This window comes from Salmo salar, chromosome 03 (assembly GCF_965601325.2).
Source record: "Salmo salar chromosome 03, fSalSal1, whole genome shotgun sequence".
Taxonomy (NCBI): Eukaryota; Metazoa; Chordata; class Actinopteri; order Salmoniformes; family Salmonidae; genus Salmo; species Salmo salar.
The window spans coordinates 31,693,855-31,717,724 of record NC_138293.1 but is presented as its reverse complement, the minus strand read 5'-3'; the positions used below and the strand labels follow the sequence as shown (position 1 = coordinate 31,717,724).

Sequence of the window (23,870 nt, the reverse complement as noted above, 5' to 3'; positions counted from 1 at the left end):
ATCGAGTTCAAGTCCGGGCTCTGGCTGGTCCACTCATGGACATTCAGAGGCTTGTCCCGAAGCCACTCCTGCGTTGTCTTGGCTGTGTGCTTAAGGTTGTTGTCCTGTTGGAAGGTGAACCTTCACTCCAGTCTGAGGTCCTGAGCGCTCTGGTGCAGATTTTCATCAAGGATCACTCTGTACTTTTCTCTGTTCATCTTTGCCTCAATCCTGACTAGTCTCCCAGTCCCTGCTGCTGAAAAACACCCCCACAGCATGATGCTGCCACCACCATGCTTCACCGTAGGGATGGTGCCAGGTTTCCTCCAGATGTGACGCTTGGCATTCAGGTCTAAGAGTTCAATCTTGGTTTCATCAGACCAGAGAATCTTGTTTCTCATGTTCTAAGAGTCTTTAGGTGCCTTTTGGCAAACGCCAAGCAGGCTGTCATGTGCGTTTTACTGAGGAGTGACTTCCGTCTGGCCACTCTACCATAAAAGCTAACTGGTGGAGAGCTGCAGAGATGGTTGTCCTTCTGGAAGGTTCTCCCATCTCCACAGAGGAACTCTGGAGCTCTTTCAGAGAGAGCATCGGGTTCTTAGTCACCTCCCTGACCAAGGCCCTTCTCCCCCGATTGCTCAGTTTGGCCGGGCGGCCAGCTCTAGGAATAGTCTTGGTGGTTCCAAACGTCTTCCATTTAAGAATGATGGAGGCCACTGTTCTTGGAGACCTTCCTTCAATGCTGCAGAAATGTGTTGGTACCCTTCCTCAGATCTGTGCCTCGACACAATCCTGTCTCGGAAATCTATGGACAATTCCTTCGACCTCGTGGCTTTGGTTTTTGCTCTGACTTGCACTGTCAACTGTGGGACCTTATATAGACAGGTGTGTGCCTTTCCAAATCATGTCCAGTCAATTGAATTTACCACAGGTGGACTTCAATCAAGTTGTCAAAGCATCTCAAGGATGATCAATGGAAACAGGATGCACCTGAGCTCAATTTAGAATTTCATAGCAAAGGGTCTGAATACTTACGTAAATAAGGTATCTGTTTTGTTTTTTTTATAAATTTGCACAAAAAAAATGTAACCTGTTTTCACTTTGTCATTATGGGATATTGTGTGTAGATTGCTGAGGATTTATCAAAATGTTTATCCATTTTAGAATAAGGCTGTAACGTAACAAAATGTGGAAAAAGTCAAGGGGTCTGAGTTCTTTCCGAAGACCACTTCACAGCATTAAATTGAGACAAGCATATGAAACGCAACATGCCATACGGACTAGGGCGATATGGCCTAAAAAATCATATCTTAATTTTTTCAATTATTGTGAATTCCCAATAAGGTTATCTCAATTTTTTGTTTTTAAATATAAGCCTTCCACAACCATAAGATCCACTAATAATTTAATTAATTCATCAAAATAGTTTAACCTGCTTTTTTTTGCAATAATCACTGATCTGGCTTTCAAGTCTGTTGCTGCAAATTTTACTAGAACCATTCATAATGCACATTCACTCGGCTATAGAAAATTAACATGTCTCATCAACAATCTCTCAAGCACACTCGTTCAGTGTTCAGCCAGCTAATCTTTATATTTCAGTTAGCCAACTTTAATCTATTTGCTAGCTAACAAGGTTGAACAGTTCCATTGTTATGAACGCACCAATCAGTCTGTTTCCAACTGTTTGAAAATCATGTTAGCCTGTCCACTTTGTTCAGATCTGATCATCTATTTATGTTGCAATCAAGTGGCCTGCCTACCTTATTTCTCAAAATGAGAAGTTGCCAATTCCTTATATAATTGTGTTTTATGCTTATTGTACATTTGTAAAACACAGACTAGACAGCACAGGAGGTTGGTGACACCTTAATTGGGGAGGATAGGCTTGTGGCAATGGCTGGAGTGGAATAAGTGGAATGGTATCAAATACATCAAACACATGGTTTCTGTGTTTGATGCCATACCATTTGCTCCGTTCCAGCCATTATTATGAGCCGTCCTCCCCTCAGCAGCCTCCACTGGTAGACAGCTAGTACAACAGTCTTAGGCCAAAATGCTACTAGCGGTACGTGGTACTCCAATGCTAAGAGCAACAAACTGAGTATTCATTTTCCAGAATCAATGTTCATTGATACTCTCGTTTTTGTAGTGTCTGCTCAACGCGCAATTTAAGTAGTTGAGACATAAAAAGGCTTTCGTTAGAAAAGTTTACTTCTCTATTACAATAAAATAATGCGTTTTGGTGTCCATATGACCGATTCTGTTGGAACAAACCCCATATGCAAATATCGAGATGAAACCACTTGGCGCGAGGGGCGTGTAAACCATAGAGGAAGAGGCAAAGTGAGAGGTTTTACTCTCGTCAAAATCTGTCCAAAATAAGGCCAATGCATTTCTATGGGCTTATGTTGGACCTGAGCTTGTCGCCTGCCTTCCCGCCTTTGGGACAACGACTCCCAATGTTAGGGCGGAGACATGCATCTCGTCATTATATACACAGATCTCTGGTGTAAAGGTGGTGCACACAGCACAGAGGAGCGAAGGAGACGAGACCAAAAATACAACAGAACAAGCCGACAAGCGCTCATAAAAACCCCAAAAAATAACAAAACCTTGAATATCTCACAAAAACAATTATTCGAATGAATTCGATATATCGCCCAGCCCTAATATGGACCATTCAGCATCACCATCTAGTTAGCATGTTACTATGTCAACATCCACATTCTGTCAATCAACACAGTCATTAGCTAGTCATTAGTTCGCTAAGCAACCCACTCCCATATCACTCCATAGTGTCTTTGCAGGTGGGTGTACTTTATTGTGGGGGAGGGAGGGCGATACAGAGAGCGGTAACAATATTGTTGTTGTCTTGAGGTAGGATACAATAGCCCCCCCACATAGTGTCATTTTGGTTTACCCCAGTAGCACCGGACCCCCAAGAGAGTACACAATGGGAGGGTGTAACGTGAGAGCAGAGGGGTGAGGACGGGTGATTGAGGAATGGCCAGATTTCTCTCTCTAATCTCTATATAAAATGACCTCAGTCGGGTAGGTAGTCCTCAAACCTGCATACAAACACTGTGATGACATGTTTTAGTAATCACACATGGTATGCTTGCGTATGTGTGTGCATGTCTCTGTGTGCGCGCATACATCTGTGTGTTTGTGCGTGTGTCTGAGCACGTCCGTGTGTGTGTGCGCGCGCGTCTCTCCATCCTTGTATGTATTCAGTGATTAATTACCTTGCGCTGGGTGACTCCTGCCTGTCTTTAATATCGTCCTGTGTTTCCTTGTTTATTTGCAGCACTGCATTATTAATGGCTGCTGGACGTTTCACCCTGGCCTGCTGCTGCTCCTTCTGCCAGGACACCTGTCTGTCTGCATCTCTCTCCATTTCTCTCTCTCAATACCTTTCACCCTCCCTATCTCTCTCAATGGTCTTTTGTCTCTCTCCCTTTTCTCAGTGTCTGTCTTAATATCATTCTCTTTCCCACAGTCTCCCTCTCTATGTCATTATCTCTCCATCTTGTCTCTCCCGCTGTCACTAAAGCATTGCAGGGAAAGTCTGCCAAGTAATCAGTGAGTCTCCACTCACTGCAGAGCTGTAGGTCCATGTACCTACTACTTGGGCTTGGAAATATATTGAATTCATGTATGTTTTTGCGCGATATTCCAAATGCCTTTATCGTAATAATCAATGTTTTGTTATTTTTTTGTTTTTATGAGCGTGTAAGTCGCCTTGTACTCATGTTGTATTTTTGGTCTCGTCTCCTTCGCTCCTCTGTGCACCTTTCCATTTACACCAGAGATCAGCATATCATGACGAGATGCACGTCTCCGCCTTAACAATGGGAGTCGTTGTCCAAAAGGCGGGAAGGTAGGCGACAAGCTTAGGTCCGACATAAGCCATTAGAAACGCAATGGCCTTATTTTGGACAGATTTTAGCGAGAATGAAACCTCTTGCTTCACTTCTTCCTCTATGGTTTACACACAGACACCAAGCCCCTCCCCCTGTCTCTAACGCCAATAAAATGAGAGATCACATCTTCCTCTCTGACAAGCGGTTTCAACTCGATATTTGAGGTTTGATCCAACAGAATCGGAAAATATGGACACCAAAACACATTGAGACATTATTTTACTGTAATAGAGAAGTAAACTTTCCGAATGATAACCTTTCTATGTCTCAACTATTCAAAATGCACGCAGAGCAGACACTAAAATCAGAGTATCAATAGACAGTCAGTTTGTCGCGCGCTGCGTTAGGGTACAACGTACCGTTAGCAGCATTTTAGCCAAAGACTGTTATACTAGCTGTCTGGTCTGTTTTATAAATGTGCAACAAGCATGAAATACAATTATAGAAGTTATTGGCAATTCGTTCTGAGAAATAAGGTAGATAACTTGACTTCAACATCTGAACAAAGTGGACAGCCTAACATGCTTTTCAAACAGTTGGAAACAGACAGAAGGGTGTGTTCATAACAGTTCAACTGCTCAACCTCGTTAGCTAGCAATATATCTAAATTGGCTGAACTGTAAAGATTAGCTGGCTATACACTAGCATGTGGGCTTGAGAGATTGTTGTTGAGACATGTGTTCATTTTCTATAGCCTAATGCCTGCTACAAGAAGTTGGTCATTATTAGTGAATGTGCATTATGCATGCTTTTAGTTAAATTTATAACAAAAAAAATGTAATTTTCCATAGACCGACTTGAAAGCCAGATCATTGCAACAACAACAAAAAAAGCAGGTTAAACTATTTTGATAAAATAATGAAATTATTAGTGGCTCTTATGGTTGTGGAAGGCTTATATTTAGCCTAGGTATAACTTCACAAGCCCTGAAATCATGTCATTATTGCTGACTGTTTGAAATGCAGTGTATTTTACCTTTAAATTGTACAACAATGCTTATTTAGAGAAAATATTTTGTACAAATCTAGATACTGTACAGTATATATTGTGAATCGCCCATAAGTTTGAAAAAAAGAAATGAGATAGGATTTTTAGGCCATATCGCCTAGCCCTACCTACTGGATGTAATGTGGTAACATTATGGGGACAAAGACCTGTCATCAGCAATAGCCGAGTACAGGACAATATGACACACATGACTGTATATACAGTACGTAACTACGGTATGATCTCTCTGCCTTTGGAACTGGGGTTTGTTCTCTCACACCCCTTCTATCTCTAGTGTGTGTGTGTGTGTGTGTGTGTGTGTGTGTGTGTGTGTGTGTGTGTGTGTGTGTGTCGGACTCAACCAGCCACAGCTGTCTAATCACTGAGAAACTGATAAGTGAGTTGGGTCACATATCCAAAGGTCAACGTTTAATGAAGGCATTGAAACAGTGTCTCAGTCGGTTTTTCTGCTGTTTCAGGATATACAGAAGAATGCACTGCATAGCCCACACCTGTAGAACATACACTATAACCACAACACAGTCCATTCTAGACTTCTGCTATTGTATTGGTGTGTTGTGTAATATATACAGTTGAAGTCGGAAGTTTACATACACTTAGGTTGGAGTCATTAAAACTCGTTTTTCAACCACTCCACAAATTTCTTGTTAACAAACTATGGTTTTGGTAAGTCGGTTAGGACATCTACTTTGTGCATGACACAAGTCATTATTCCAACAATTGCTTACAGACAGATTATTTCACTTATAATTCACTGTATCACTATTCCAGTGGGTCAGAAGTTTACATACACTAAGTTGACTGAGCCTTTAAACAGCTTGGAAAATTCCAGAAAATGATGTCATGGCTTTGGAAGCTTCTAATAGGCTAATTGACATCATTTGAGTCAATTGAAGGTGAATGCCTGTGAATGTATTTCAAGGCCTACCTTCAAACTCAGTGCCTCTTTGCTTGACATCATGGGAAAATCTAAAGAAATCGGCAAAGACCTCGAAAAAAATTGGAGACCTCCACAAGTCTGGTTCATCCTTGGGAGCAATTTCCAAACGCCTGAAGGTGCCACGTTCATCTTTACAAACAATAGTACGCAAGTACAAACACCATAAGACCACGCAGCCATCATTCCACTCAGGAAGGAGAAGCCTTCTGTCTCCTAGAGATTAACGTACTTTGGTGCGAAAAGTGCAAATCAATCCCAGAACAACAGCAAAGGACCTTGTGAAGATGCTGGAGGAAACAGGTACAAAAGTATCTATATCTACAGTAAAACGAGCCCTATATCGACATAACCTGAAAGGCCACTCAGCAAGGAAGAAGCCACTGCTCCAAAACCGCCATAAAAAAGCCAGACTACGGTTTGACACTGCACATGGGGACAAAGATCGTACTTTTTGGAGAAATGTCCTCTGGTCTGATGAAACAAAAATAGAACTGTTTGGCCATAATGACCATCATTATGTTTGGAGGAAAAAGGGGGAGGCTTGCAAGCCAAAGAACACCATCCCAATCGTGAAGCACGGGGGTGGCGGCATCATGTTGCGGGGGTGCTTTTCTGCAGGAGGGACTGGTGCACTTCACAAAATAGATGGCATCATGAGGTGAGGAAAATTACATATTGAAGCAACATCTCAAGACATCAGTCAGGAAGTTAAAGCTTGGTCGCAAATTGGTCTTCCAAATGGACAATGAGCCCAAGCATACTTCCAAAATTGTGTAAAATGGTTTAAGGACAACAAAGTCAAGGTATTGGAGTGGCCATCACAAAGCACTGACCGCAATCCTATAGAACATTTGTGGGCAGAAATTAAAAAGTGTGTGCGAGCAAGGAGGCCTACAAACCTGACTCAGTTACACCAGCTCTGTCAGGAGGAATGGGCCAAAATTCACCCAACTTATTGTGGGAAGCTTGTGGAAGGCTACCCAAAACATTTGACCCAAGTTAAACAATTTAAAAAGGCAATGCGACCAAATACTAATTGAGAGCATGTAAACTTCTGACCCACTGGGAATGTGATGAAATAAAAGCTGAAATAAATCATTCTCTCTACTATTATTTTGACATTTCACGTTCTTAAAATAAAGTGGTGATCCTAACTGACCTAAAACAGGGAATCTTTACTGGGATTAAATGTCAGGAATTGTGAAAAACTGAGTTTAAATGTATTTGGCTAAGGTGTATGTAAATTCCGACTTCAACTGTATATCTTTTTTAATTAGAGAGCGACACCTCTCCCAAACCACTATTCACTGAATCCCTGTAGCTCCGTGTGCCTCTATGTGTGTCTCTCTGCCCCGAACTGTACTATTTGTGCTCCACGCTAATAGCTTTCATTTGCAGCAGTCATGAAACATCAGGTTGCTTAATGAGACTGGAGGATGAGACCGGGACTGGGGAAGCTGGAGTCATCAGGGTCGCATTCATTAGGCACCACACAGAAGAAAACATTCCGTTTTCTATTGCAAAACGTTTTACAACACAGGTCTCTCGCAGCCGTGTATCATTATGACTTAGTCACGCATTGGCAGTTAACAGGTTAAATATTAGTTTGTATAGAAAGAAGTATTATGAGTTTAGAGGCTATGCAACAGGGAGTAGGTAGACTGACACAGGATCAGATACTTTTTTCACTCCCCTATTGGTTAAGGTTCAGATGGAGGCTACGGTAATCTGATCTTAGATGAGTGGTTAAGAACAACTCCTACCTCGAGCACAGAAACAAGAACGCTTTCATACAAGAAGAGATAAAGAGATAGAGCAAGGGAGAGAGAGAACGAGAGGGAACGAGAGAGAGAGCACAAAGAAAGAGAGAGCAAGGAGGGGAGTGCCGGACTTATTAAAGGGCTGTGCTCCAGACTTCGCAGTGAGATCGACCGAACCAAGCAAATGGAGAAGAGAGTAGGAGAGAAAAGGAGGAGAGGAGTGAATGAATGAGATTGTGATTCATTCCATGGCCCCACATTATATGGGCCCAGTGTTTAACTATATTCAATAAGCAGCGGAGGAATAAATAAAACATTCACACACTACCGTTCCAAAGTTTGGGGTCACTTAGACATTTCCTTGTTTTTGAAAGAAAAGCACATTTTTGTCTATTAAAATAACATTAAATTGATCAGAAATACAGTGTAGACATTGTTAACGTTGTAAATGACTACTGCAGCTTCTTCTGAAACCCGTCAGTCTATTCTTGTTCTGAGAAATTAAGGCTATTCCATTCGAGAAATTGCCAAGAAACTGAAGATCTCGTACAACGCTGTGTACTACTCCCTTCACAGAACAGCGCAAACTGGCTCTAACCAGAATAGAAAGAGGAGTGGGAGGCCCCGGTGCACAACTGAGCAAGAGGACAAGTACATTAGTGTCTAATTTGAGAAACAGACGCCTCAAGTCCTCAACTGGCAGCTTCACTAAATAGTACCGCAAAAAACCAGTCTCAACATCAATAGTGAAGAGGCGACTCCAGGATGCTGGCCTTCTAGGTAGAGTTGTAAAGAAAAAGCTATATCTCAGACTGGCCAATAAAAAGAAAAGATTAAGATGGGCAAAATAACTCAGACACTGGACAGAGGAAGATTGGAAAAAAGTGTTATGGACGGACTAATCTATGTTTGAGGGGTTTGGATCACAAAGAAGAACATTTGTGAGACGCAGAAAAAATGAAAAGATGCTGGAGGAGTGCTTGACGCCATCTGTCAAGCATGGTGGAGGCAATGTGATGGTCTGGGGGTGCTTTGGTGGTGGTAAAGTGGGAGATTTGTACAGGGTAAAAGGGATCTTGAAGAAGGAAGGCTATCACTTAATTTTGCAACGCCATGCCATACCCTCTGGACGGCGCTTAACTGGAGCCAATTTCCTCCTACAACAGGACAATGACCCAAAGCACAGTTCCAAACTATGCAAGAACTATTTAGGGAAGAAGCAGTCAGCTGGTATTCTGTCTATAATGGAGTGGCCAGCACAGTCACCGGATCTCAACCCTATTGAGCTGTTGTAGGAGCAGCTTGACCGTATGGTATGTAAGAAGTGCCCATCAAGCCAATCCAATGTGTGGGAGGTGCTTCAGGAAGCATGGGGTGAAATCTCTTCAGAATAAATCAACAAATTGACACCTAGAATGCCAAAGGTCTGCAAAGCTGTAATTGCTGCAAATGGAGGATTCTTTAACGAAAGCAAAAGTTTGAAGGACACAATTATTATTTCAATTAAACATCATTATTTATAACCTTGTCAACGTCTTGACTATATTTCCTATTCATTTTGCAACTCATTTCATGTTTTTCATGGAAAACAAGGACATTTCTAAGTGACCCCAAACTTTTGGATGGTAGAGTGTGTGTGCATATATATCTTTTTTATATATATATATATATATTTCTGCCGAGAAGCGCTTTTGAAGGGATTGTGCAAGATTTGGCAATTAAGCCCCTTTTCTACTTACCCAGAGTATTATGTTTCTGCATACAGATTGAAGCAAGTCGCTAACTACCATTAGCGCAATTGCTAACTAGCGTTATCGCAATGATTTGAAATCTATGGGAACAGCTAGCATAGACTAGCATAGCATCTACTGTTCCAATAGAGTACCAGTTATTTTCTGGTAAATTTCCGGAATTTTTTCGGTAAATTTTCCATGGTAGGTTAAGCCCGGGAATTTGGGGAATTTTGATTAAATTCATAAAAAAATGTTAGCTTATAACAGTGAACCTTTTTTTTGGGATGCACATAAGGCAATTCTAGGTCTTGTGGCATATTTTGGTTAAACTATCCCCAATTCAATGGAATTGCAACCCTCTGCATGCACAGTGCACTCTTCCATCACATGTACAGCTGATTCTCAAGATCTTGCACACTAATGAGATGCTATTGAGCCCACACGACTACACTGTCTGAGCCAAGGAGTACATTTTGACTACAATACTGGGTGGGATGAATATATTTTATATGACATACATTATTTTTTGTTAACCTGTTTAGGATAGGGGGCAGTATTGACACGGCTGGATAAAAAACATACCCGATTTAATCTGGTTACCACTCCTACCCAGTAACTAGAATATGCATATACTTATTACATATGGATAGAAAACACCCTAAATTTTCGAAAACTGTTTGAATGGTGTCTGTGAGTATAACAGAACTCAAATGGCAGGTCAAAACCTGAGAGATTCCTTTACAGGAAGTGGCCTGTCTGACCATTTCTTGAACTTCTTTTCCATCTCTATCATTTACTAAGGATCTCTGCTCTAACGTGACACTTCCCACGTCGTCCATAGGCGCTCAGAGCCCGGGAAAAAACAGAATGTCGTCATTCCAGCCCCAGGCTGAAACACATTATCGCCTTTCTCAAGTGGCCGATCAAGGGACACTGGGCTTATGCTCGTGACCCCGACCGCCCCCGCCATTTGGGATTTTTTCCTCTGTTTGCCGAAAAGGAGATTCCCTGTCGGAATATTATCGCTTTTCTACGAGAAAAATGTCGTAAAAATTGATTTTAAACAGCGGTTGACATGCTTCGAAGTACGGTAATGGAATACTTAGAATTTTATTGTCACGAATTGCGCCATGCGCGTGACACTTCTTTACTATTTCGGATAGTGTCTGGAACGCACGAACAAAACGCCGCTATTCGGATATAACGATGGATTATTTTGGACCAAACCAACATTTGTTATTGAAGTAGCAGTCCTGGGTGTGCATTCTGACGAAGACAACAAAAGGTAATCAAACTTTTATAATAGTAAATATGATTATGGTGAGTGCTAAACTTGCCGGGTGTCTAAATAGCGAGCCCGTGATGCCTGGGCTATGTACTTAGAATATTGCAAAATGTGCTTTCACCAAAAAGCTATTTTAAAATCGGACATATCGAGTGCATAGAGGAGGTCTGTATCTATAATTCTTAAAATAATTGTTATGCTTTTTGTGAACGTTTATCGTGAGTAATTTAGTAAAATGTTAGCGAATTCCCCGGAAGTTTGCGGGGGGTATGCTAGTTCTGAACGTCACATGCTAATGTAAAAAGCTGGTTTTTGATATAAATATGAACTTGATTGAACAAAACATGCATGTATTGTATAACATAATGTCCTAGGGTTGTCATCTGATGAAGATCATCAAAAGGTGAGTGCTGCATTTAGCTGTCTTCTGGGTTTTGGTGACATTATATGCTGGCTTGAAAAATGGGTGTCTGATTATTTCTGGCTTGGTACTCTGCTGACATAATCTAATGTTTTGCTTTCGTTGTAAAGCCTTTTTGAAATCGGACAGTGTGGTTAGATTAACGAGAGTCTTGTCTTTAAATGGCTGTAAAATAGTCATATGTTTGAGAAATTGAAGTAATAGGATTTTTAAGGTTTTGAAAATCGCGCCACAGGCTGGCAGTGGCTGTTACGTAGGTGGGACGAATTCGTCCCGCCTAGCCTAGAGAGGTTTTAACTAGTAAATAGTAGTCCTACAGCAAAGTGTGTTTAAATCATTTCTAACTTGTTAAGAATTTCTGCCCATGTGGGTTTTAGCTTGCTTGAGCCTGCTAACTGAGGGCGACTTAAAGTAGTGAATGCATACATGTTTTTTCCTTTCTTTTCCGTACTGGCCCCCCGTGGGAATCGAACCCACAACCCTGGCATTACAAACACCATGCTCTACCAACTGAGCCACACGGGACCTGAGGAGTGTTAATTCACCTGTTTTCATACGTTTCATTTTAAAACATTTATCTTAGAAAGGAGTTGTTTAATCTAACTGCTTAACTATTTATCTGTAAATGGAATTGTATTTGGGGGTTTTTTACACTTTTTTCTAATCTTTGCAGGAAAATGCCACGGGCACTATCTGATGTGTGGAGACATTTCACTGCAGCTAATGTAGAAGGAAAAGCTGTGTTCATTTGAAAATACTGTGCCAAATCATATGTGAAGAATGCAACAAAAATGCAGAATTATTTGCCAAGTCCATAAAGTTCCCTCAACGCTCACAACAAGCAACCTCTGACAAAAGTCCCTCTACTTCTATTCAAGGTGAAAATGATGAATCAGACACCTTATCGGTTGCAACAGCTCATAGTCCACCTGGAATCAGAAGTTTTTATACTCAATGGAGGAACGTAGTCAGAAAAATGCTGATGAATGTCTTGTTCGAGCTGTGTATGCAACTGGTTCACCTCTGATGCTCACAGGAAATGTGTATTGGAAGAGATTTCTGAATGTTCTTCGCCCAGCATACACCCCTCCAACCAGACATGCTTTATCTACTAATTTGCTGGATGCAGAGTTCAACAGAGTTCAAGTGAAGGTCAAGGAAATCATAGAGAAAGCAGAGTGTATTACAATCATCTCTGATGGGTGGTCAAATGTTCGTGGGCAAGGAATAATTAACTACAACATCTCCCCCCTCAACCAGTATTCTACAAGAGCACAGACACAAGGGAAAACAGACACACCGTTCTCTACATTGCAGAAGAGCTGAAGGCAGTCATCAATGACCTTGGACCACAGAAGGTATGTGCACTGTTGACAATTCTGCGAACATGAAGGCTGCTTGGTCTAAAGTGGAGAAGACCTACCCTCACATCACACCCATTGGCTGTGCTGCTCATGCATTGAATCTGCTCCGCAAGGACATCATGGCACTGAAAATAATGGATACACTCTACAAGAGAGCCAAGGAAATGGTTAGGTATGTGAAGGGTCATCAAGTTATAGCAGCAATCTACCTCACCAAGCAAACTGAGAAGAATAAGAGCACCACATTGAAGCTGCCCAGCAACACCCGTTGGGTTGGGGTTGTCATCATGTTCGACAGTCTCCTGGATGGGAAGGCGTCTCTCCAAGAAATGGCCATATCACAGTCTGCTGATATGAACAGCACCATCAAGAGGATCCTCCTGGATGATGTATTTTGGGAAAGAGTGGAAAGCAGCCTGAAACCTATAGCAGTAGCCATTGCATTGATTGAGCGAGACAATGCCATCCTGTCTGATGTTCAGACTCTGCTTGCAGATGTAAGAGAAGAAATCCGTACTGCCCTGCCCACTTCACTGTTGCTCCAAGCAGAGGAAACTGCAGTTCTGAAATACATCAAAAAGCGTGAAGACTTCTGCCTGGAGCCCATACATGCCACAGCGTACATGTTTTACCCCAAGTATGCTGGCAAGAGCATCCTGTCTGGTGCAGAGATCAACAAGGCCTATGGTGTCATCACTACCGTGTCTCACCGCCTTGGCCTGGATGAGGGCAGTCTGGCAAAGTACACTTCCAGGTAAGGGTTTTGGGATGGAGATACAATATGGCAGTCGTGACAACATATCTCATCAGCCACCTGGTGGAAGGGACTTTGTGGATCTGAGGCGCTTTCCCCTGTTGCCTCCATCATCCTACAATTCCAACCAACATCAGCCGCCTCAGAGCGCAACTGGTCCTTGTTTGGGAACACACACACACACACACCAAAGCACGCAACAGGCTGACCAATACAAGGGTTGAAAAATTGGTGAACATCCAGGCAAATGAGGGTGGGGTTATATCCTGCCTGTTTGGCCCTGTCCGGGGGTATCATCGGATGGGGCCACAGTGTCTCCTGACCCCTCCTGTCTCAGCCTCCAGTATTTATGCTGCAGTAGTTTGTGTGTCGGGGGGCTAGGGTCAGTCTGTTATATCTGGAGTATTTATCCTGTCTTATCCGGTGTCCTGTGTGAATTTAAGTATGCTCTCTCTAATTCTCTCTCTCTCTCTCGGGGGACCTGAGCCCTAGGACCATGCCTCAGGACTACCTGGCATGATGACTCCTTGCTGTCCCCAGTCCACCTGGCCGTGCTGCTGCTCCAGTTTCAACTGTTCTGCCTGCGGCTATGGAACCCTGACCTGTTCACCGGACGTGCTACCTGTCCCAGACCTGCTGTTTTCAACTCTCTAGAGACAGCAGGAGCGGTAGAGATACTCTCAATGATCGGCTATGAAAAGCCAACTGACATTTACTCCTGAGGTGCTGACCTGTTGCACCCTCGACAACTACTGTGGTTATTATTATTTGACCATGCTGGTCATTTATGAACATTTGAACATCTTGGCCATGTTCTGTTATAATCTCCACTCGGGACAGCCAGAAGAAGACTGGCCACCCCTCATAGCCTGGTCCCTCTCTAGGTTTCTTACTAGGTTTTGGCCTTTCTAGGGAGTTTTTCCAAGCCACCGTGCGTCTACACCTGCATTGCTTGCTGTTTGGGGTTTTAGGCTGGGTTTCTGTACAGCACTTTGAGATATCAGCTGATGTGAGAAGGGCTATATAAATACATTTGATGAGGCTTTTTAAGCCTGACAAAGAGCCATCCTCAACAAGGTTGGAAAGTGACAGTGAAGATGAGGCCTCAGAGTCTGATGTTCAAGAGGTGGACATTGAGGAGGTCCAGGGAGAAGACATGGAAGCCTGAGAGGAAGACAACCAAAGCTTTAGTTTCATTTTGCAGATGTATGTTGAAAACATTTTTGGGAGATGTGATGGATCATTGGGGATCATTCAATATTCCCTTCTCTTTTGTTGTTCAGTGAAATTGTATTAATTTAATTAAGTTCAATTCGTAACTAAATTGTTTTTTATTTCTATTGGAAGGATTTAATCATTTGCAATTATGTCTATTTATGATAAGGTAAAATGTTTGTTTCTGTCTCCATATGATATGGTAAATATATCCAATGCAAAAAAACATCTACATTTAAATGGTATTAATATTAATTTGCATACATTTCCATTAATTCCCATGGAAAGTTTCCACCTCTGAATATTCCCCAAAATGTGCAACGCTACTACCAGTCATTGCGCTAAAGCTAAGAGGGACCTTTAACATCCTTTAAACGGCATGCAGACACATAAACATGGTATCCATGAGTTCATCTGATTCTGGGTAAGTAGAAAAAGGGCTTATTTGCCAAAATCTCGGACTATCCCTTTAAGAGGGTCAGGTTACAACTTATATTTGTAGAAAACAGAGCGAGCAGTAAGGAGGATGAGAGCCACCAGCTTACAGCCACCGCTTGCTCCTCAGTATCTCCCTACAGTGCAGTGGCACCAATCAGTTATATTTCCAATGGTATCAACATAATTAAATGTTCATGCATTTTGGAGTAGAATCACAGAGTTTCTATACCCAGAGGCGCAACATCGCAAAACTTTGGGGAACGCTTGGCAAGCAAACCAGTCCAGGGTTCAAGAAGTCAACTACAGAAGTGAAAAATGACTCCTTCGTTGTTCATTTTCTCGAAATCTAAATGCACAACCTAGTATGGAACCAACGTCTTAAGTAGTTGAACATGTTATTACTCCAACCTCGTTAAAGTGACAAACAGACGTTTTCAATTTCATCAAAATCGACTTTATATCGAAGGCCTGCAAGACGACCATTAGAACCATGATGTTTTTCTGAGCATAAGTTTAGCTAGCCAATGTCGCCACGACATCGCCTACAAGCGTGACCTCCCCCAGTAAAGACCAACAGTCCACAGCACCCCCCCCCCCCCCCCCCCCCCCGGCTGAAACAAATCCTACGGGAAACACTGGGGCCGCTTGCTCTCTCTTTCTTCTCCCTCTTACCTTCTTTTGTTTTGTTTAAAATTTAACGAGGCCTGGTTGGAACGGCAGACAGGCAGAGAGGAGGGAGGCTGAGGCTACAGTGGGTATGGCATGGCATCCGGGGTGTTTTGGCTTAGCTCCCTGTCACATGCTGGGGCCATGTGAACGCAGTGGCACTGACAGAGAGAGGGTGGGAGGAAGGAGGGGGAGAGACGGAGTGTGATGGGAAGAATATAACTAAAGAGGGGAAGTCTTTAACCACAGGCAGAAAGAGAGAGTCGGAACAGAAAATAACAGAGAGAGAGAGAGATAGAGACAGAGACAAAGAGAGAAATAGTGCAAAAGAGGGAGGAAGAGTGAGAAAAATAGTGAGAAAAGAGATTGAGAGTGCCTTACTGCCTTCACAGAGAGAATCACAGAGAGAGAGAACTATATGGAAGAGAGACAATAATAGACAGAGAGTGAGCGAGAGAGAGCGCGAGCGAGAGAGAGAGAGAGAGAGAGAGAGAGAGGGAGGGATCTCCTCGGCCGGGCTGGCGCAGCAGGTGACATTTTCTCCTTTCCCATGGCCTGGGACATTATCAGAGGCCACAGCTGAGAACAATAGCCTGCAGCGCTGTAATGAATAAGGCTAGCTGCACACTGGGCCTGGCCTGCTCCTGCTCCTGTCCTTGGGCCCTTCACTGTGGAGAGGGGAGGCAGAGGGGCCACCAGGGAACCACTCACTGTCCCTTTAAATTGGCTCTTTAACTTTGTGCTGCTTCACCAGCACAACATAGTGCTGCCTTTTCTCAGTACAGAAGCACTGAGCAGAGCTACAACCGCTAACACTGTAGAACCATTGGTGCAGAGCTGGTACAAAACCACTGACAGGGCAGAGCTGAACTGGTATAGAACCACTACCAGTTTGATCATTTTGTTTCACTTACAGAGCAGGTTATCTGTTTGTACTCAATAAACACAAAGGGAAGTTATGTTAGTTAGCCTACTTCCTGGTAGTACCAGTGGTACAAAGTAGTTGGAGTTTTAAATGAAGTCAGTTGGTATCAGTGACTGTGACCTTTAGTTTCCCACCAGAGAGAACGCCACCCAAACACACCTGATCTATCTGTCTGGACAAGGGTTTAATATTTCCCCCGGCATTTTTCAAATGTTCCAGCACTTTTCTCCCAGGTAACCCAATATTTTCCGCCAAAACCGGAAGTGTCTTTCAAAAGCCTTATAAAGAACATACATTGCCTTCAGAAAGTATTCAGACCCCTTGACGTTTTTCACATTTTGTTACAGCCTAATGTATCCTCAGTAATCTACACAAAATAACCCCATAATGACAAAACTTGAACAGGTTTAGAAATGTTTGCAAATGTATTACAAATAAAAAACAGAAATATCTTATTTACATACACTACCTTTCAAAAGTATGGGGTCACTTAAAGTCCTTGTTATTGAAAAAATAAAATAAAAAATGGTCCATTAAAAACATCAAATTGATCAAAAATACAGTGTAGACATTGTTAATGTTGTAAATGACTATTGTAGCTGGAAACTGATGATTTTGAATGGAATATCTACATATGCGTACAGAGGCCCATTATCAGTTGTGTTAGCTAATCCAAGTGTATCATTTTATAAGGCTAATTGATCATTAGAAAACCATTTTGCAATTATGTTAGCACAGCTGAAAACTGTTGTGTTGATTAAAGAAGCAATAAAACTGGCCTTTTACAGCACATGTGGCCTACAAAGTAATAAGTATAGGCTAGCGAATTTGATATTAATTTTGAAATCTAATGAGGCCGATTTGTATAATAAGTAGGCTGATGCCTATCTACCCTTCATAATATTTCCCCTAATGTTATTAGACTACCTCCTCTTTCTCTCTCTATTGTTGCTTCATTCCTTCCTCGCTTTCAACAGTTAAATGAAATACGTTTTGTTGTCCGCATCTTCATCATTCCAATGAGATCATTGACATCCTTTAATGCCATCCTTGAATTTGATGCAGAAGGCTTTCACTACTCTTCCACGAAGACTGAATGGCTACGGGTCTGAATTAATAACTGCTATAGCCAACCGCCATCGAGCGTTCGCTCTTCTTTCAAACTACCAGTGAGTTCTATTGGCTGCTGTATTTAACATTCAGCAAAAAAAAAGAGCTGGCGTCCCTCTTCGAATACTCTATTGGTATAAGAATGATTTTTTTTTTAAAAACGTTAAAAAAAACTATGTCCAGCAAGCTATTCTAGTCTAGCTTTTCCTGCATGGGGCTCAAACAGCTAAGGAGCTTCTTCTTCTTTCTTTTTTTAAGGAGGCCAGCGGAGCACAGTTACTTGCATAAATAAATTAGAAGCTTATTATGCATAACCCATCATTAATTAGCTAAATATAAGGCTAATACCGCAATGAATTATATATATAGGGCTATACATCAATCTTAAATAGGATTATCTATTTTCGGTGCAATTTGAATCCAGTTGATGGAGAGAAAGACCGCGAGAGTGCTCGCACGTGCACTGATTTAAAACAACGATATTCGAGTGACAGGTTGTTTTAAAACTCTGCAGATGCAATAAAAACTATTCTAATCTTCACAATTAAAAAAAAAAACAAGGTGACCCCCGAAAGCCAGATAGAGATGGATAAATTAGACGCGCATTCGGTCTTTATATTACTGTAGCATAGACTACGCTGCAACAAATGCAGGCCTACCTGTCGCAAGAAACCATGATGAGGTGGTAGGTCTACATGCATTGTGAACTGCGCTTCATACTGAGATGGGCTGTCTGTCCCCACCCTGAGCGTTGATTCATCACGCAGAGGCTGTAGAAGCCTGTTCATAGAAATAACTTACTATAATTCACCGGTTTCGCGCAGTTATTTATACCGGGAAAACGGTGTAGATTTGGGTGATAAATCCTGGTGAGTCTCGGTAACCCGGGTTCCTGCCACTCAACCCTAGTCTAGGCCACACAAACGTAGGTGTTGTAACCGTTTATGTTCTAACCACAGCCGTTGAATGTGGTTGTCAAGCAACCACTTATCAGTCCAAAACCCATGGCAAACTGTCAGAAAATAAAGTGTCTAGCCATAGAAATGATAGCAGATTAGACCTAAATTCAGACAATATCCAATTGATCTCCAGCTAATGTATCAGTTAGAAACGTGAAAGTCGTCATGATTTCCCTGGAGACTTGAGTGAGTTGAGGCAGAGCGAATTGATTAAACAACATTTGAGATGGCATTTAAGGACCCAACTTAAAGCAGGCAGGCAGCAGTGTTTCCTAATCAGAGTGTTTGCGGTTTTGAGCTGCTTTTTTGCTCTGTTTTAATGCCGAGGGTTGCACATGCAGGCTGGCATTAGGCTGGGCTGCTGTTGATCAAAGCTGGGTAGAGTGAGCCCTGCTGGCCTGGACCTAATCCTCCTGCATGGGCATGAGGAGCACAGGGGACTGGGAAGGAGGAGAGGGGAGGAGTGAGCAAGGGAAGAGGGGGCTGGGGAGGAGTGGAGAGGAAGAGGGGCTGGGGAGGAGGGGCTGTGGAGAGGGGGGGGGCTGTGGAGGAGGGGGCTGGGGATGAGTGGAGAGGAGAGGAGGAGGGGACTGGGGGGTAGTGGAGTGGAGTGGAGGAAGGGACTGGGGAGGAGTGGAGAGGGGGGGTACTGTGGAGGAGGGGGCTGGGGATGAGTGGAGAGGAGAGCAGGAGGGGCCTGGGGGGTAGTGGAGTGGAGGAAGAGACTGGGGAGGAGTGGAGGGTAGGAGGGGCTGGGGAGGAGTGGAGAGGGGGGTAGTGGAGTGGAGGAAGGGCCTGGGGGGGTAGTGGAGTAGAGGAAGGGCCTGGGGAGGAGCGGAGGGTAGGAGGGGGCTGTGAAAAGGAGAGGAAAGTGGGGACTGTGGAGAGGAGTGACTTACTGGGGATTGGGGCTGACAAGAGGATGGGATTTGGGATTCCAGGGCTGGCCTGACTTTGGGGAGACCCCTTCCCTGCCATGTTAACCCCATGTGGGCTCACTCCCTCCACTATATCCAAAGCTTCTCACAGAATAAAGCTTTTCCTTCAGGCCAGTTTGACAGACAGCTGAGAAGGCAGGCATTTCCCATAGGGTGTATAGGCTCCCGCCCCCTTCACGCCCCCCTCCCCCCCCTCCCTCCGCAGGCCAGACAGGAATGGCATAGCATGACATTCTTTAACCCAGAGAGATTCAGCTGCTTTACCACAAAGCAGTGTTCACTTCAAGAAGTGGTCATCGGTTCCTGCTTTACTTTACATTTGAAAAGCACAAGCCTTTCTCAGAACCACCTCGGGCTAAACTCAATCACCATGGTCACCATGAACACCGTGCATTACTGTTCATCACAGTACATGAGGAAAGGAGAGGAGGGGGAGGGACAGGAGAGCCCTAGATGAGGGTGGCAGAGAAGCGGTAGCCTATGGACAGTCAGAGATGGAGGGAGCATCAACAACAACAAAAAGATGGTCTGGTGAGGGAGAGAAAGATATAGCGAGAGATGAATGGAATCTGTCAGATGGTCTGAGGGAGGAGATGTGAGAAATGATAGCGAGAGGAAAGAGATGAGGACAGATTGAGGGAGAAATTGAGAGCGGGAGGGGTAGAGTGGGAGAGAGAGAGGGAGGGATGTCGGGCCAAGAGAAGGGGGGTCTATATTAGAATGAAAACAGACATGATCCTCTGGCTCTGCAGGCTGACACCACTATCATAAAAGCATCTCGCTGCACGCACACACACACACACACACGCACACACACACACCAGCCAAAACCACCGTCCTCACATACCGGAGCAGACCACCTCACCCAACACACACAGAAATCCTCCCTACCCCCACACACACCTCTTATGTAACAGCGTGTTCCGCCCGTGAGGAGACAACGCAACAGTGCCCCCTTGCCCTTGCCCCCCCCTCCTTGGGTGTGCACACACAAGACACATTGGATTCGAGCCCTGGAACGTGTGAAATCTGATTAGACAATTACATTGACTCACCAATGGGCTGTTTAGGAACACACCATTAGCTTGCAGCCAGGAAAGGAGATGAGATGAGGGGAGACAACCACCGTTAGGGGACTCATTCTCACTATCGGTTGGCATTCATTTTGAAGCGGTTTTCTCTCTACTGCTAAACTACTAGTAAAACCTTGAGGACCTTGAACCTAATAAGTTAAATCACATTGAAAAAATGAAGAGCTCCTGAATTTGTTGCCAAGACGACCAGTGACGCATACATAAAAGGTGTCAGAAACCGTGATGTAAAAGATTTGGAGAAGACAGATTTGTGAATGTGGGACCAATCTGGGGTGTTGAGTGAGAGGAGATCAGAGGAGAGGAGCAGGGAGAGGAGCGGAAGACTCCGAGTCAGCTGTGAGCTTAACGGCTGCCAAGGCTGCTTCAGAGAACTTCAAGCTTCATTAAGCCTTTAAACCCCTAGCTAGCTGCGGCGTTCTTAAAGTCACCATGTCACCACCGAATTCCTGCTCACTACTCAGCCATGTGACGGGGGGAAACAAGACGCACAGTAACAGAAAATAAAAATAAAAAAAGTATTTCAATGTGTGTACTGTGGACAAACTAATCAAACAAACTAATGTAAGGTAAATGTTAAATGGCATGAAATGGCCACATGTATGCAAATACTGTATCACCAAAAGAATTGACTCTTTATGTAGTGAAAACATCCTCTCTCTGGCCTCACGGTGCTATGAGTGTGTGTACATGGAAATATGAACCGCCTGGATTAGGGCATTTTTAAGGCAGTTTAGTCTGACTGATTAGCCTTTTCATTTGAAACTCGTATAATGGTCATGTGACATTTTCTGAGCGGGCATGTATTAGTCTGCTACGTGTCGTGTACAAAGGGGTCCTTCAAGCTTGGGCACTGGCTGGCTGGCTGCGTTGGATATCTCCTTCGTCATCCGTTCCACATGAGCGACGCATTCCCATGCTGCACCTGTCCGTCACACGCTGCCTCAAACACATGTGACACAGCAACACTGTAAAACATTAGCCAACTCTTTACCCGAGCGAAGGAAAAACCATCAGCTCTACCCTCTCCCCTGACGGTCGAGCTCGCCCGCAGTATCCTACTCTCTGAAGTGGAGACAGCAGTAGCCTAAAAGTACAATAGGCCAAGTAATGTATTGCCTGAGTGACTTTTGAATAAATAGGCCAACCAATAACAGTATAATGACAGTGAATCTCAGTTCAAAAGCAATGCACCGTCAACTAAGCGCAAAGTTTCACTCAACTGGAGCACTGCAGTTTGTGATACGTTTGATTCAGACTGAAAAAAATATATATATTTTTTTTTTAACTAGTCAGGGCAGACGGTTATTAAAAGTAAAATCCTCTGTTATCCTAAATGACGGTTGTTTGCTGAGCTAAACTAAGGAGTAGGCTAATACAAGTAAATCATTCAGGGTGGGTACAAAGCACTCTGGCACCTCAGCCTCTGGGGAAGCCCTGTGTGCTGAGGTTTAAACCACTGCTTCTGTTCTCTCTCTCACACACACACACACACACCCCTCCTCTGAGTTTGTTAGTGGGGAAACAGTTACATCCTCTTGGCAAGGGGGAGCTTTGTTAGGTTATTCTCCTGGGAGGTCTCTGGGCTGATCCGAGTTCAGTGGAGTCACAGAGGGACACGAACCCAACGCAGAAAGACGCCTGAGCGGAATCCCCACTTCTGTTTTTCAGAGGAAATGGAAGTTAGGTTGATAATACTGTTTCCTGAAAACCAGTCAAATGCGCTTTCTGACAACGCCGCTAAGGGTGGAGGGACACTGAAGTCTCTGAAATATGAGCTGATCCTAGTTCAGTGGGATTCTGGAAAAAGGTACCAGGTTTGGGAATCGCCGTTTCAAACCACAGCCCCCCCCTTAGTCATAGAAGCCCTCAACTCACACGGCACCGGTTATCGACACAACATCTTTTCTCACCGCCTTGAACTGTGAGTTTTTACTTGGGTCAGGTCTATCTTTAGTTTATGTGATAAGTATCGTAATAAACAATATTTTGTCTGTGTAGGTCTCGGTCTTATTATCCTGCAATAAGCGTTAAGTCATTTAATTACCAACATACAGTATGATTTACTCTGTTCCCTTAAGTCTTGACGGAGAAAATGGAGGGCCAGAATATACTGTACTACTGACCTGTCATAGTAATGGGCCCCTGGGGGGCCAGAACTGGAGGTCTCACTCTGCAGACGGTCAAAGAGCACCGCCATGGCCCTTTGATCTGAGCCGGCCTGCTCTGTGTGTGTGTGTGTGTGTGTGTGTGTGTGTGTGTGTGTGTGTGTGTGTGTGTGTGTGTGTGTGTGTGTGTGTGTGTGTGTGTGTATATCTTTCTGGCAGACCCTCTGCTCACCCAAGTAAGGTACTGTATCTCATCTGGTCACCGAGGGAAGGTCTGGCTGGATTCACAGGCTTTAGAGTAGAGGTTATACAACTGAGAAATCTCACTGCATTTGCCCGCCGTTCAGGCCTACATCTCCAACAGGCATATTTCACAGGTACCAAACAGGCGTTGTTGATTGTAAAGACATGACTGTCTCCGCTACTCACCTAAAGGCCTAATCATGCATGACCGTAGAGATTAGATATTAGAGTCTACTGGACTTCCTGTTACAGAGGCTTCACACACACACCGAACACAGAAAGGCCTTCAGTGCCACAGTGGCCTACAGTGAAAGCAGCTGTGCCCGCAGCAAGTCAGCCAGTCAGCCGAGGCAGCTCCCATTTTCCCTCTCCTTATAATTCACTATCTGAGAGGAACAGTCACTCAAAGTCAGTCAGTCAACTGAAGACGTGGCAGTAGCACTACTAGCTTCCCTCCTCTGATCCTCTCCATCCTCCCTCTTTATATTTCATTTAGCAGACGCTCTTATCCAGAGCCACTTCTAGTTAGTGCAGGTGAGACGACCACATATCACAGGCAGAGTAAGTACACTATTCCTCAATAAAAGAAGTTAGCAGCTAAGTCAGTGGTAGTAGGAAAAGACAAGAGCAAGCTTATTTTTTTTTTATGTGGGAGGTTGTTATTTGAAGATTTTCTGTGAAGAGGTCGGGTTTCAGCCGTTTTTCAGAAGATGGGAGAAGGACTAGGCAGGGACACTTCCTCCCCCAGCAGACGTGCCCGGCATTCTAGAAGAGCCAGCGTACATTCCTCCACCATTCGAGTGCCTCACACAAGGGCATATGGGGCTGCTGCTTTTGAACGACCTTGTTGTACGCTGCTACTCCTGCTCCACTGGCCTTTTAGACCAGAGTCAGGCGGTCGGACTTTTGAACTGTAGAGAGACAGGGACCTGGGTATTGGGTAGTGGCCCAGGGGGGTGAGTAGAGGGTCAGACAGGGCCTGAGGAGGGCTCAGATGAGCAGAGTTA

The 23,870-nt window shown here is 43.8% G+C and overlaps 1 protein-coding gene and 1 non-coding gene across 2 annotated transcripts in view; both read right to left on the bottom strand.

Annotated features, from left to right (window-relative positions):
- LOC106599727 (PH domain leucine-rich repeat protein phosphatase 1) overlaps positions 1-23,870 on the bottom strand; it is an 85,580-nt gene that overhangs the window by 56,302 nt on the left and 5,408 nt on the right. The gene's annotated exons all lie outside the window — the stretch shown is intronic.
- On the bottom strand, positions 11,504-11,579 carry trnat-ugu (transfer RNA threonine (anticodon UGU)). The gene has a single exon. It is a non-coding gene; the product is annotated as a tRNA-Thr (tRNA).